Genomic DNA, 13,033 nt, shown 5'->3' on the forward strand with positions numbered 1-13,033 from the left:
TTACATCACAATCGCAGCACATTACCTTGATATGCGATGCCTGCCTCTTGCTTCTTTACTCTACAGCTGTGGGATACCACTCCGGCTCATGAGTCTCTCATCCCATCTGGACTCCTCCATGTGCGCTGCCTGCCATCTGTTTCTCTTCGCTTCAGCTGTGGGATACCGCTCTGGCTCTTTAAGTCCTTGTCTTGCTTGGGCATCCTTACCGTTGGAGTGCAATCTGGTCTTGTCCTCTGTGATTCATTGCGTCACTTCCTGCATTGTGCTCACTTCTGTTTGAGCACTAGCACGCCAGCTTTTTTGTGCATACTCCGACCGTGGGAAACCATTCCGGCCGTACTGTGAGCAAGTCCTGAGGTCACTTTCTGTGTGTTTCCTGTTACACACTGGAACGCCAACCTCATTATAGCTCCTGTGGATTCCGTGATCTACACACTACTTCCTGTGCATTTCTTCCATATTTATACAACTGTGTTTCTCACTCATTTATTTTTTCATTGTTGAACTTTATTGCAATTTACAGTGTTACTTGCTCCTTATCCCTGCATTTCTGGCACCACCTCTTCATCCAAGTATATTGCTTACAAGAATTTAAAGATTCCAATTTTTTTCCTGCTTCTTTCTTGTATTTGTTTCTTTTCCTTTCTTCTCTTTACTCCTTCTTGCCTCTTTGATTCCATTACTTTTCACACTTTTCTCTTTACTTTCCTTCCACTGTCGTCTTTCCTTACTTCTGTGCCCTCATTTGCTGAATCATGCAAACTGTCACACCTCCAAGTTATTTTCTACAGGATCCTGGTGAACCTCCTTGAAAGTGGCGGCTCTGCTTCAGAACCTTCAATGCCTATTTGGGCGCAATTGATGGCATGAAATTCAAACCTGACAGGAAACGTAGCCTCCTATAGTATTACTTGGGTGTAGAGTGGCAAAATGTTATTGATCATTTACCTGCATACACTGGTCATGATAGTGGTGACATGGATGAATACCAGGTAGCCCTCAAGCAAATTAGCACCTATTTTGAGGGCAAAGTCAATTTGCTTGTGCACATCCACAAATTCTTTACTCGTGTCCAAACTCCTAACAAATCCATTGACACTTATGTTACAGCTTTAAAAGTTTTATCAAGCTATTGTGACTTTGATGACTTTACCCCTCAGTTAATAAGAGACCAAATTGTTTGCAGGTGCTATTTAAAAAAATCCAACAGTAATTACTTTCCTGCAAAAATCCTTCTCTGGGTGAAACAATTGACATCGCTAAGACCATTGAACACCCAGAATTGGACTCAAAACAGTTGGCGATCAATACCTCTTCCACTTTCGCAGCTGCTAGCTCCTCCCTCCCTTAGCCTGCGACAACCTCTCAGCGATGTCAAGTTAATAAAAGGTAAAGTTCCACCAGATTGTAACAAAAAGAATACAGTTCCTGCACAACCTTCCTCTAGCTTGCAGTGCTACAGGTGTGGCTCACCCTCCCACCTTTCTAATTTCAGAATCTGTCCTTGCCATTTCCCAAGAGTGCTGCAAATGTAAAAAAAAACTGTCCATTTTGGGAAGGTCTGTAGGGGTGGCAGACACTTCACTATTAGGAGTGTTCAAGAATTAGTTCCCAACGAGACTTCAGATGATTTGGACAATAGAGTCGAAGAGTTGTCCTTATCTGTTGTCTCAGTTGAGTATTTGGATATAAACAATGTTCACACAGAAAAGATATTTGGGGTTCCCTTTGTCCATGTGTCCATTCAGTCTCATGAGATTCGGCTACTCATTGACCCGGATGCTAGAATTACCTTCATTTACATTGATAAATATAATCAAACTTCGTCTCACATGGTGTGCTACTCCCTGATGTCATCACTTCTGTATTTGAGGGTAGCAAGTTTGACCTTGCTGGCTACTTTTCCTTTCAAGACAGAACTATCCCTGGCAAAGTTTATGTCACTCTTAAAGGGATTAACGTACTGGGGTGGTGGCACCAGTTTGAATTTGGCATGATTATTAGACCTGGTCAGAAGAATCCAGTTTCTTTGGTAAACTCCATTTCTGATTCTTCCCAATGGAAAGAAAAATGTGCACCAATCTTTGTAAATAAGATTGGGAAAATTAAAGACTTTATCCTTTCCATCAAGATTAAAGAAATTGTACCCCCTGTTAAACACAAATTAAGGAATGTTCCTCACAGTGTAAGGAGCGATCTCACCACTATGCTTAACAAGATGCTCAATGATGGCATATTTGAGCATGTTGGTGCCACTCTCTGGTTGTCCCCTATTGTTTTGGCTAAAAAAAGGTCTGGAGAACCACGCTTATGTGTGGATTTAAGATCTCGCAACAAAGCAATCTGAGTGGACAACTTTCTATTACCTTGTATAGGGATCTCCTTACTTCTGTTGGTCGGTCCAAATGGTTCTCAAAGCTGGATCAAGTAGTTCTTGTTGAGCAATCCCGCCATTTCACTGCTTTTGTGACACGTGATGGTACATTTCAGTTTTGCCGCATGCCGTTTGGACTGGCCTCGGCAGCTTCTATGTTCCCGAAAGAAATGACTAAGATATTCCTTAATGTCCCCAATGTTGTAATCTTTCAGGAGGATATCTTGGTGCACACCAACACAGAGCTTGAACACAACCAAATATTGGATCTTGTTCTACAGATTCTCCAAAACACTGGTGTTACCTTGAGGGAAGACAAATGTATGTTTTCTTAGAATGAAATTAAATATCTTGCTCATGTTGTGTAATTTCACTGGCAGTAATGCAACTGAGGCGCACCTCATTTGACAGTATAAACAGATTAGGCCATAAATTTAAGGAGTAAAAAAATATAAGTCAACGGCATAATTACATTTAGGGTCGGTGCCTCTCGGGACAAAAAAACACCCTCCTACCTAGTTGCACATATACAGAGGGATATCAAAGATGGTCCCTAAGTAATTCAAGCTATATAAACCAATATCCCGGCACTCAGTTGTAACAATTTAACCCCTTCGATGCGGATGACAAAGCCAGCTCGTCATGGGCGTTACCTGCGCTACACGGATGACGAGCTGGCTTTGTCACAAACCGCGCGTTTTTCAAAAATCAGCGCACAGCGGGAAAACCCGCTAGCGCGGTAGCGGTTAATTGCTTATATATTAGAGAATAAGACTTGCTTTGTGCGTAAATCCTAAACATTCAACCACAAGTAACAATTTTGGTCCTTATATATACATGGATTTTATTAACACACATTGGTGAGCACAATCAAAATAATTTATAAATCAGACAAAAGATAATACAAATTTCATTGATGAAAAACTGGCCAAGAAAGGATGGTAAACAAAATATACAGGACAATTGGTATCTGTATGTCCTCTTCCTGATCCCCAAAAAACAACAGCCGACACGTGTTTCGTCAGGTCATGTGACTTCCTCAAGGCTGCAAAAATAATAATTTATTATATTTAAAATTCTTATAAATATATGTCATCTAAAATTCTGTTTCACAAATGGACACTTCTGTCCTAGGCTGCAGGAAGGTAGCAAAAGACCAGATATAAAAGAAAGAGATCTCAAGAGCAGTCAGATATTAATACACCCTATATGTGACAAAGAAGTTGAAGATACCTATTCACTTGTTTGTGAAAAGGAGTGCAAGTAACCATCACCCAAAATTGTAATTGAGAAAGAGGTAACCTTCCGAATATTTATAGGGCAAGGTAGGTGTCTGTATCTGTATTTTTCTCGCTGATTTCCAAGATTTCGGAATTCATTTAACGAATGACCTATATAGTAAATATATGATAGACAGGTGGTTTTACTATTTCATTCTACCATTAGTGTACCCTACTATAATATTCCAAATTGATAACACTCACTTTATCCATGTTTTTTGTAGCTCCTATTTATTGTGGTTCGTAAGTCCAGCCCATAGTCTACGTATTATTAGTCTCGGAAACACGGATCTAAAATGACGGAAGAGTTGTATAATGCAGGGGAGATTTAATAATGGTGAGAATTCCATAATGGTAAAGTTAGTTGAAACTGTGTCTTATAGTCTTGTATAAGAAAACTCACATGTTAAAAAATGCGTCAAGGGGCCACCGTAAAGTGTGGGGAACTTGAGTCAGAGTTCTCAAGTTATATTTATTCCTCTGAATTGGTTATCCTGAAAAAATGGGGACAGAAATATAATCATACTGATACCATGTGTCTATAGTGTATCCTAAAAAAAACATTTATTAGAACTTGCCAGGCCTTACCCTTAAAACACTAAAATGTTTATTTTAATTTGGTCCTTAGTTTCCCTTTTCTTTGGTACACAGGATAACGACCTCAAACTCATTTTTCAGGTCATGAGCGTTTATATTCCTTGGAAACTATTCGTTCAAAGAAAATAAGTCACAGTATGTGAGTTGCTGGTGATTAAATTTTTCCCAAACCCTATTCTACTGTTGACATAATCAAAAAAAAGGAAGCACCAAGTACTCACATATTAGAACATTTCCGATTGAAGGGCGTAGGTGATGGGCTCTGATATGCCTATCGTAAGAAAATATAAACCGTAAAACGAGTAAAAATAGATCGTTCAAAAGCCCGTTCTCTTTGTCCGTCAGTATATGTGTTTAAACTAGACGAGCAAAGTATATCAATATAAATTTATGGCTTGGCCGCCCTCGTAAGCACGGTATTTTATACTTAAATTAATCATAGAAAAAAGGATGCTATATGCATTTGTCGTATACTGAACCCCCAGCGATGCAAAACAAATCTGAGTGTAATACTCGATAGTTGGCAATTCATTGTCCAACATCTACGGAGACAATATCAGAAAAGACAAAGTCGTTTAGAAAGGAATCACTACAGCGTTCTAGTGTTAGCCAAAACAGAATATAGTCTAAGCCCCCGATAAGATTTTACCCCGAACGGCGATGTGTGGCTTACCGCGTGCCTGAACGTCCTCTCTGCAAATGCAACCAAGTTCGCAAGTTTCCAATACTTACTGGTTTCTTTATATATGTCATTCACACCGATCAACGTCCGGCGAGCCGGAAGTAATCTAAGAGTTTCAAAGGCCGGATGTCAAACCATCCATAGAAAGTAGATCCAACAGTCATTGAGCAGAGCATCCATCTTGGAAGTACTTAAATTGAATGTAAAAAATTGTTCTAATTATTTATAAATATAACGTATACGTATCATTCGAAAATAGCACCATTAAAATACCGTGGCCCATCAACTGTTCGCCACATTCAGCCCAGTCCCATTAATTAAAAGTGAGTGCCCGCACTATTTATTTATCGGTCATCTTGGTGGGCAAGATGGTATCTAAGAGTCCATGTTCTTAATAGTATTGTTTATTCGGCCTATTTATTTGCCTGCTGGTCGCGTAAGCAAATTGGAAAAAAAAAGGAAAGGACGTTCAATTATAAAGATAGTAGAGAAAAGGTGGTCTCAACCTATTCGTTTTTCAGCCGCCATGTTGGAATGGGTGATGTATAAAAATCGGTATTTTTTAATAATAATGTCTATTGTACCTATTTAGTGTACACAAAAGAGACACAATTTTGAATACTAAAGACAGGGGAACAGACCGTGTCTATCTTTTAGAAAATGGTCAAAAGCTTACTCCTGTGTCTAGATAATACAGTTTAAAGATAGAACAAATCATATATAAGAAAATCAATCGTATATTCCGTCCTACTAAACTTAGGATAGAGATCTCTATAGTTGCTCATGTCCTCACCAAGGATGGTGTCAGACCCAAGCCCCGTCTGTTGATGGTATTGTCAATGCACGATACCCCACGGACAGAGACCAGTTACGTTTCTTCCTTGGGCTATGCGAATTCTATTCCAAGTTCCTTAAGAACTTCTCTTGTCTCAGTGAGTGCTTTAGGAATCTCTTAAAAAAAGGCTCTGAATTGATTTGGACAGCCACATGCCAATAACACTTTGGCCGTATATTTTTTAAAAAGATTTCTGCACTGGCTCTCCAAGCTTACGCGGAAGGCCGAGACACTTTTATCACTGTTGATTCGAGCGCTTATGGTATGGGTGCTGGGGGACCACTGTAGGGTTTGCGTCCAGGAAGATGAGCGATGGGGACTTGAGGTACTCAGTGATAGAAAAAGAAATGCTGGCTTGCGGGTGGGGCGAAAAATGTAAGTCCTATGTTTGGGGAGGAAGTTTTGGTTGAGAACTGACCATAAAACTTTAGTAGAAATTATTTCTGGCTGCAAGATAAAAAAATCTATGGCCAGACTGGCTAGGTTGTCCACCAAACTGCTGGAGTTTAACTTTGCTGTCCTCCAAATATCCGGTGGTATGAATGTTAAAGTGGACTTCCTGTCCAGGCTCCCCTTGCACAGTTCTCACTCTAAACCTGATATTCCAGACGATATTGAAGAATGTATCTTTGCCAATGTTGACGACACAGTCATTTGTCCTGACATGTCACTGTGGCAAGATGCCTCGCCAATGACACCATCTTGCGACAAGTAATGGATTTTGTCATCAAAGGATGGCCCATAGAGAAATCCCTTTCTATAGATTTACAACCATACTGCAAAATCTCTGACAAACTTTTCATTGAGCAGGATTTGTTGTTTAGAGGGATCAAACTTGTTCCTTCATACGTCTTCAGAGTGAGAACAATGAAAACAGCTTACTCTGGTCATTTGGGCATGCCTCAAAGCGTAGGATTAGAAAAGATATTTGGTGGCCCAGTATGGACCGAGATATTTACAACTTAGGAAGTGTGTCCAATGCTGCTATAGTGAAAAATATCTCACTACTAGCACTCCCATTCCTAAGCCTGTCCCATGCCCAGCTAGGGATTGGCAAAGAGTTGTGGTTGACCTTCTTGGTCCCTTTCATGTTTTGCCTAACTGCATGAGGTATTTTATTGTTCTCATTGATCATCTTTCCAGGTGGGTGGATGTAAGATGTGTCTTTGAATCCAAGTCCAAGGCCGTCATTCATTTTTTACAGGATGTTTTCTCCAGAGAGGGTGTCCTGGAGGAACTTCTAACCGACAATGAGGTACAGTTCATCTCAGTCTCCATGCAAGAGTTTCTTGCCAAACTGGGTGTCAAGCTTCTGCGCACCCACTTTTATCACCCTCAATCGAATGGCACAGTTGATAGGTTTACTAGGGTTCTGGTTGAATGTTTGCAGAGTACGCTCAATGACAATGGTGATTGTGAAACTGCCATCAGAAATATGATTTGGGCGTATAGGGCGACTCCCCACTCCGTTTCTGGTGTCATTCCCTTTGAATTGATGAGGGGCAGGAAAGTTTCTTCTTCTGAGTGCCCCTTTTGGAAACTGAAAGCTATCAAGGGTGACTGTAATGCATTCTCTGAAGCTTCCAGGGCTAAGATTACGTCTGATAATTCCAATCGCTCTAGATATGAAAGCTCTGTCACTCTGGTAAGAGGAGAGTGATTGAGTTCGCTCTAGGAGATTTGGTCAGGGTCAAAGACCCTTTGTTATTGCAAAAAGGAAAGTCAAAATTCAGAGTATCTCGCCACATTGCTGAAATAAGAAACAAGCTGTTCGTCTTGATAATGGTCAATGGTGGAATGTTGCACGCCTAGCCAAGATATCACAATATGGTAATATGCCATACTCATTGTCTCCTGCTGTGTCAACTTTAAGGAGAAGTTGTAGAGCTAGAAAAATTTGTTCCAAACTGCTTGACTAGTTGTTGTTTTTTCTCTTTCTTTTTTTATATTTTTGTTTTTAAAAAGGTGGGAGATCTGTTGTGTCCTGCATATTATAGGGTTTCCTGCATATTACTGTTTTGCATGTTACTGTATCCCCTCTTCTTGTTCTATATGGTATGGAATGATGAGATTGCCATGACCTTCTATCCAGTGTAATTCGGTATTGGAATGTGTGAGCACAGAGGATTAGACCAACTCATCTTTCAGTCGGTGCATACCTGGGCCCACTAGACCTGTGTACCTGCATCTCTAATGAAGCTCCTGCTCAAGCTATCATGCTGTGGTCCCCATCACTTCAAACACTCAACCTTAAAAGTACCACTGATTTTTAACCAATAGAAACACTGATCTTCACCTATCATCTTCTACTGAGTAGTTTTGCTCTCCTCCTTTTTGGTCTGGCGCCTAGAAAGCCTTGGGTAGTAGTGCATTTAAAAAATGCTTATTTAATTTAATTTCATAAAAGACAGGGTTCTACGCAAAGCCAAACTGGAATGAAATATGTTTTTATTCTTTGTTGTTCTTGAAAATTCACTTTGCTCATCAACATTGCTGTGCGGCAATGTGAAGAAGAGTATGGCTACTTTTGAAAGAAGGAAGAACATGTTCTCTGATTGTCTAGTACAGTGAATTCACTCTCAAGGGAATGTCAAAGTACATCCATCCTGTACGACACATTCTCACCATTAGCACAGTTTATTTTGATTGGATCCCTTTCTTTTTTTGGATATGTACTCAAAATTGGTGTCTTGGAATTTCGCTTATTCTTGTTTGAGCTCCTAACAAAATAGCAGTAGCATGCTTGAGCATGTGACCATGACATGGGAGGTCTTTCAAAGCATAGTTTACCACGTTCTGGTGACTGGGTCTTCCCTTTGCGGCAAGATGTTGAAATTAAGAACCGCAGATAACAGGCAAAAATAATAGAGAGAAGTCCTGAGACTTAATGGTCTTGAAATACTGAACAATTCTAATTATTCTGGCTCTGCTAGTATTCTTACTATCATTGTTGCCAAGAAGTATGCACATAGAGCACCAAAATGTTTGTTACTCTGTTTTCAGGGTTTCAGTTGTGAAGAACCAGAATTACCACCCACAACACAGCAATGAAGCCTGCCAGTCTTCTTCTGCTCCTTGGAGCCTATGTGTGCTCAAGTAAGTTTGATGCAAAACTATTGTTTTTATCTATTAATAATCAAATGTTTGTTTCAGATAGGGTTTGGGTAATTCCAGCTGTGGAAATTCAATGGGTCATTTGGAAAAGGTACTAGTTTGTTGGATTGCATTTTAAAATACTTGGCCAGTCATTAGAATTTTGAATGTCTAAGCACACCCTGATTCAATGCCTACTTGGTGTGTTTTGAGTGTTGTTTTCTTCCTAAATGTCATTGTACAAACATTTGTGCAACAGTATTTTGGACACAAGGAGGTCAAAGGATAGGGGTGAAGAAGGTGTGGGAGTGAGTTGGTCCGTAATCCTGTTTGAGTAGCAAGGGGGATTGCTGATATGAATTATAGCTCATCACTGCACAGTCTGATTATCAATAGAGCAGTAGATAACCAGGGCTCATTACAGTATTAGGAACTTGAACCACTGTCTCTGTCATATGTGCATGACGTTTTATACACATTTAAGAAAACAGTGTACAGGAGGCTTTCTGGCAGATATTGAGTATGCTATTAATTTCAACAAAGGAATCTGTCAAAGAATCAAACGGAAACCACTTTCCATTCCTCCTGGAACATTTTAATTGCATTTAAATACAGGGGCATCATTCATCTTTCAAGCCATTTAATGTGGGTGACATGTGCCCAACAGTATCTCCAATCTGTGGTGAACACACAGGATGAGATGTTTACATCACCTATCCAGCAACACAAAAAGATGATGGACAGAATGCTGAACATTGTTAAGCATTCACCCCCGTCATGGGTTCAATCCATCATTCTTTTGTGTGCCACACCACCCCAGTTTGAATCCAGCCAAATGCGAATCATTCTTGACCCTGCTCACATGAGAATCGTCCTGTCGAGCATAAACTACCAGGCCAAGTCCTACCAGGACAAAAAGCATCCTGGAGCCAGTTTAGGAGTATCACCCCTCTTCAGCCAGGCTAGCTTAAATACAGTGGGTATAGCGAGCACGGGGCCCTCTTCTTGGCACACCCTTGCCACTGAGGATGACTGGTCCCAGGAAAATTGTTGTCTGGTCCTGGAAGGACCTGGCTTGGCAGTTCGGGCTGGACTGTTCGGATGGGGGAGCAGGGTCAAGACTGATTTGCATAAGGCTGTGTTCCAAACTACAGTGGCATAGCGAGCAAAAAAACTATGAATTTAATGCAGATCTGTGACTTAGGATGAATGTCTAAAAATGTTCAGCATTCTGTCCATCATTTTATGTGTTGCTACATCACCTATCTTGTCTTTCAATGGAATCTCTTGTACCAGCACCAGGAGATCTCTTCATACTTAACTATCATCAGAATCTCTTCCACTCTAGGTGAACAAACGTTACAGACTGGCACACAAATTGTATCTTGATATGGTCAATCCACTGCAGGGCAGCATGAGTTACATCTGAACTCAAAGCCACTCTTTTCCTTTCAAATTAAAGTGCTAAATCTATCATTTTTCCTGGTGCCTTCACAACATGCCTAGAGCCTGATTTCACCTGTAGGCAACTCAACACTCTTCTTTTAACTCCCATGGGGTGGTGGAAAATAGGCTTATTGCTAAATCTCCCTCACCCCCTGCTGTTCATATGAAATGCCACAGAACACCAGCCACATTTCTAGATATGCTGCATGTGAATGTGGCAATGTATCCCGGAAAGGAACACTTGATTACGCCTACCACAAGCTCCCTTCCAGCACTTCTTGAACTCTGGTACGAGAGGACTACCAAAGATCTGTCCCCGAAGGATGATGAAACCCAATGGCCCACAAGCAGTGACCTTATTTGTCACAGAAAAAACATAGATTAAGGAGCAGGATGGTGCATCCCAAGCAGTATGGTCCCAGAATATTGAGTCTTTAATTTCATGCTACCTTAATATTGTATCAAAATTATGAATCACCAAAACACCAAGAGAAGAATAGATGGGTAAGAATATGTGTGCTAAACTTTACTCTCCATCAGTATTCCTTGATGATATACTTATCTTCAAAGTACACAGATTTAGAGATAAGAATAGTAGATCTATACTTACCTAAATATTAATTACCTTCTTACATTTTGTTTGTCGATATTATTGCTATAGTAATACTAGTAAATTGTCTTAATAACAAATTAAAAATATTGAATGAACAACATATTACATTTTTAATATCGAGTGGACAGGATATCGACTTCCAAAAATATAGTGGTTAAGAATATTGACTTTAACAATATCGAAGTTAGTAATGTCAATTAACACAATATCGGTGTTAATAATATCGATTTTTTTAGTGTTTTGTATGTTAGTAAAATGTTTTTAAATATTTAAGAAAAATTTAAATGGAAGGAGCGTCTATAATTGTATTAATTAATAATTTATATTGTAATAATTTATATTGTTAATTAAGTTAATTGTGTATTATTAATTAATTAAATATAAATTGATCAATGACAATTAATAATTAATTGATAACTATGTTCATTGTGTTATTTTTGTTATTATTTAGTAATTAATTACATATTGATTATTAATCATTAATGTGTAAATATGTTAATTGTGTACTTTTTTATGAGCAGGTTGAGGGTTTATAGGGGAGTGTTTTGGGAAGTAATTTAATGTTAATGTAATTTTTATTAGTTTTTATATAATATTTATTAAAAGTTATTTTATAGTGTTAATTGCGTGAATTCATTTAGATTTGATGGGTATTAATGTTATTGTTAATTGTTATTAGTTAATGAATTAATTGTTAATTAAATATGTTAATTTATTAATATTTTACAATATTGTAGGTGAAGTTTATAGGGGAAAATGGTGGGAGGTAAATTAATTTTGAAAAATTTCCCACCCACTATCTAACACTTTCCCTACAGTTGCACTCGCTGGAGTGGGAATCGTAATTTTTACCCACCGGCTATCCAACACTTTCCCTACTGTTGCACTCGCCGGAGTGGGAATAGTAATTTTTACCCTCCCGCTATCCAACACTTTCCCTACTGTTGCACTCTCTGGAGTGGGAATAATAATTTTTACCCACCCGCTATCCAACACTTTCCCTACTGTTGCACTCGCTGGAGTGGGAATAGTATTTTTTAACTTCCCGCTATCCAACACTTTTCCTACTGTTGCACTCTCTGGAGTCTGAATAGAAATTTTTACCCACCCGCTATCCAACATTTTCCCTACTGTTGCACTTGCTGGAGTGGGAATAGTAATTTTTCCCCACCCGCTATCCAACACTTTCCCTGCTGTTTCACTTGCTGGAGTGAGAATAGTATCTCTGCCACCTGTTGGGGACTGCCTGTCCCACAAGCCCTCGCCTTCAGTGCTCCCCCCAGGAGGGAGGAGCTTGCCTGCAGCTAAAGTGCTTAAAAGCGCGTGTGACCAGCGTGGGGTGGGATGCCGAATCTCTGCCACCTGTTAGAGACTGCTTGTCCCACAAGCCAGAGCCTTCAGTTCTCCTCCCCAGGAGAGAGGAGCTTGCCCACAGCTAAATCGCTTAAAAGCTTAAAATCACTGAAGCAGAAGGCAACATCTAAAAATTGTACCTTAGACAGAATAGATTTGTTGATCGGTGAATGCAAGGACATCTTAAGTAACGATACACCTAATCAAGCCCCTAGCATTGAATCAGTCACAGGCTCTCCCCATCTGGTTAAACTCACCACAGGCCAACGTATAACAATTCCCGCAATGTTTCATAAAACTAGTAAGGGAGACATCTTAGAGCCCCAATAAGAGGGATCCGTAGTTAAAAGTCCATCTTCAGGAGAGGATAATGCTGGCACCATTGAGGCTGTGGAAATATCGGTTGTTTGCACAAATAGGTTTACACTCCTTATAGAGCTACAAGAGCAAGAAAGGGTGGATGATTACCTGAATAATCCCCTGTTGCTGCCACGTAGCCCTCTTCCTTTATCTTACCCACATAGCATCATCGATCTTCAGGGACTACCCTCTCTTATTAGAGAATTAAAAGTAGAGGTAGCACTGATGCGAATAAAATTGGTAGAACTGACCTCGAAGGTTGACTTCTTGACACAAAGGATTCCTCCTCATACAGAAATTTCTAACCGTAGGGTAAAGCAGCGTGAACAATGTAAGCAGACAACTAGTCAGGAATATTGCCCAGTTACACATCTAAGGGTGCTCGGAGCAAGACCAA

General features: G+C 39.8%; 1 long non-coding RNA gene across 1 annotated transcript in view; it reads left to right on the forward strand.

The window, feature by feature from the left end:
• Nucleotides 1-13,033, forward strand: part of LOC144807898 (uncharacterized) — a 90,942-nt gene that overhangs the window by 16,706 nt on the left and 61,203 nt on the right. The window contains exon 2 of the long non-coding RNA XR_013606512.1: nt 8,775-8,867. This is a non-coding gene — a long non-coding RNA (uncharacterized LOC144807898). The remainder of the gene's footprint in view (nt 1-8,774; nt 8,868-13,033) is intronic.

This window comes from Lissotriton helveticus, chromosome 1_2 (genome assembly GCF_964261635.1).
Source record: "Lissotriton helveticus chromosome 1_2, aLisHel1.1, whole genome shotgun sequence".
NCBI classification, from domain to species: Eukaryota; Metazoa; Chordata; class Amphibia; order Caudata; family Salamandridae; genus Lissotriton; species Lissotriton helveticus.